General features: G+C 38.3%; 1 protein-coding gene across 2 annotated transcripts in view; it reads left to right on the plus strand.

Moving 5' to 3' along the window:
* LOC124030452 (RNA-binding protein Musashi homolog 1-like) overlaps positions 1-1,604 on the plus strand; it is a 51,355-nt gene extending 49,751 nt beyond the window's left edge. For both annotated transcript variants that reach the window (XM_046341795.1, XM_046341799.1), the window contains one exon: positions 1-1,604. This exon is cut by the window's left edge and continues 900 nt beyond it. The gene's annotated coding sequence lies outside the window, so the exon portion shown is untranslated.
* The last annotated feature ends 1,192 nt before the right edge of the window (positions 1,605-2,796 follow it).

Genomic DNA, 2,796 nt, shown 5'->3' on the forward strand with positions numbered 1-2,796 from the left:
CTATCTCCTAAGCATTTGTTTAGTGTTTAGGCCAACAACATGCATGAGCAGGGTTGAAGACTAGATGATATTTGTAAATAAAGTCGGAATGATAAGATCCTATTCATTAGAAATTGGTTTCAGAGATTATCCAAAAGTAACAACAACAGAACACGCTTGAATTTACATGCAGTTGAGTTTCATTCCGTGTCTTACTGTAAACATGTATTAACTGTAGTGTGTGGATTCCAAATCTGCATTTTGTCATACAGCGCTACAGAGTTATTTTTGATTTGTGCCAGTAACCGGTTTCTATTGAATCGGGCCCCTTAAAGGCACAGTCTTATCACGTCACAAGAACATAAAAATAGAATTACTTGAATGGAGATTCCCATTCTAGTTATTCTAGTTATATGGACATGACATCCACGTATCCCTCAGAAGAACTTGAATTGGAACAGATGATTGGATAAGGAAAAACTTAAATGAGGCCCTGTTTTTTTTATATATTGGCTATGGTGAGGGTGCATGGGTGGGGTTACGGGGGATTGGGTGGGCTTTAATACAGCTTTTTGGTGGGATATATTTTGTGCTATTTTAGGTATATTTTGTGCTATTTTCCTTCATTATGTTTTTTCTTTCTTTCTTGGTGTTCAGTGTACGGGTCATATGGACCATAGAAACAAATGAAGGACATACTTAACAAAGCAATTGACTCTTAAAATACTATTACATCATGGTTGTATTTGTCCTCTGATGACTTCTGAAAGTGTGTGTGTCATTATGTGTGAACGTGTGTTTGTGTGTGTGAGTGTTTGTGCACACGCACAATAGTGAGGTGAAGTATGGAACTAGCTACATTCGACAGTTGAGATGCATTTGTTTGATTTTGGTACAGCCATTTTGGTACTGATATGTTTGCCTGGTTCCATTTAGTCTTAACACCCTGCACATAGGGACTAGGGCTAGATAAATCAAAATAGAATAGGGCCTCTGTCCCAGTCAGTACAGAAAATAGGTATACACAGACCAGTAGCTGGAAGGGAGAAGGAGACAGAGTGTCACAACGCTATTTCAATGAAAATCACATTAATTTTGTATATTTTCCTCAAAGTCTTCCAATAAACATGAAAAAGAATCTCCCATTTTGAACTGGCTAGTACTGCCCTTTTCCGACTGGCTGGGTCACTACACAAAACTACTGCTGGACACGAACACTGTAACTTTTTAACTTACAAAAAGCAATAAGTTATTTTTTACCTTAGAAATAATAATGATATTAATAGCAATATGAGTATTGATAATTCCATGGCATTAAGACTTATTTTCAGAACAAAAAAAAAAACTATATTTTTCTTTTGTACGATTTCGTTCCCCATGTACAATAATGATTCAGTGATTTTTAAGCCGCTGGTGTTTTGTTTGTTTGTGTTGATGCTTTCTTCAGGGTTGGGAAAGGGGCAAGGCCTTGGTTGTTAAAGCTCCAAGGTCTTGACCAACACTGTAACTAAACTTTTATTTGGACTGTTCCCCGCCCGCTTTGTCATATGTATTTCTTATTTTGTTCTACTCTGGAAATTTCAATTTTACAATTCCTAATAAATTATTTTAAAGTATTCCACTGAGATTGTGGTTCTGTTTGTTTTTCTGAGAGTTCAAGACTAAGTTAAATAATAATAAGTTGAATGAAAGCAGATTAATATCAAAACAAATATTTTGATTTAAATTTGTATTTGTTTTGGAATGAATCTGCTTCCATAAATGTAGGTATAACATAAATAAATATTGAAGGAGAGCTTTTATACCCTTTGTGTATTTTGACGGTTGTCCTATTGCAAGTTATACAATGCGTTATTGGGTCACAGTGTTGCAATTTCATTTTAGAATGTCTTGAAATTTGATATGAACTTAATCCTGCAGAACAGGTACCATGACATGTGTCATCACTCTCAGGGACTGATGTCATTTGTACTAGCCTCTAGTAAGCCCATCTATAGTAGGAGGAGAATATAAATGTATGGGAAGCATTAGCACATATATTTTGGCAGGACTACAGCACCACTCCTGACCTTGGCAGTGTCACAAAGCAAATCATAATAATAATATGTAACATTTTTACTAGGTATATTTGTCCTGTTTCGTGCCTACTGAACATGAGCTGGGTGTGCTCAAGGTGGGCTGAAACAGAAGCAGTAGGGTTGGCTATTCACCCTTGTGTATTGATTGCAGTGTGAGTAAATGTTGTTTGTGAGTGTGGGGAATACAGTGTTGTACATTTACCAAACTGTCATTTGGGGATGCTGGAGATTCCAATCTGTAGGTCGATGTGTGTGAGAAAGAGGGATATTAATGTTAACCACAGCAAATTAGGTCAAGTCCTGATCTCTCTTCTCCCTCCTTTCTCTTGCCTGGGGAGGGGGTGAGGTGTGTGGGGGTACAGTCCTCCTTACGCCTAATCCCAACAACTACCTCCCTTCTTCAGACCTCTCACACAGTTTCGATCAGTTCCGGGAAGCTTGACAACCTTTACTCCTTCACTGGCTATTCCATTGTTCCTTTGTCAAAGTCTGATTTTATACCCGTATCTCTCTCTGTCCTACCTTTCCATTTGTTTCTGGTCGTCGTTTTGTGGCTCTTCTCTCTTTTTCTCTCTTTTGGCTGTTTTCTCTCTCCTGCCGTCATCTGTTGCTCATACCATGGCCCTCTGGTTCTGGAGCCGATATGAGGGCATTTGGGAGCTAAGAGTTCCATAAATTGGAGTGCAAACTTTGACAGACTGAGTTTTATGGGGAAACAGCATCCTCCACCTCCCGTCCA

This window comes from Oncorhynchus gorbuscha, linkage group LG03, assembly GCF_021184085.1.
Source record: "Oncorhynchus gorbuscha isolate QuinsamMale2020 ecotype Even-year linkage group LG03, OgorEven_v1.0, whole genome shotgun sequence".
In the NCBI taxonomy this organism is placed as follows: Eukaryota; Metazoa; Chordata; class Actinopteri; order Salmoniformes; family Salmonidae; genus Oncorhynchus; species Oncorhynchus gorbuscha.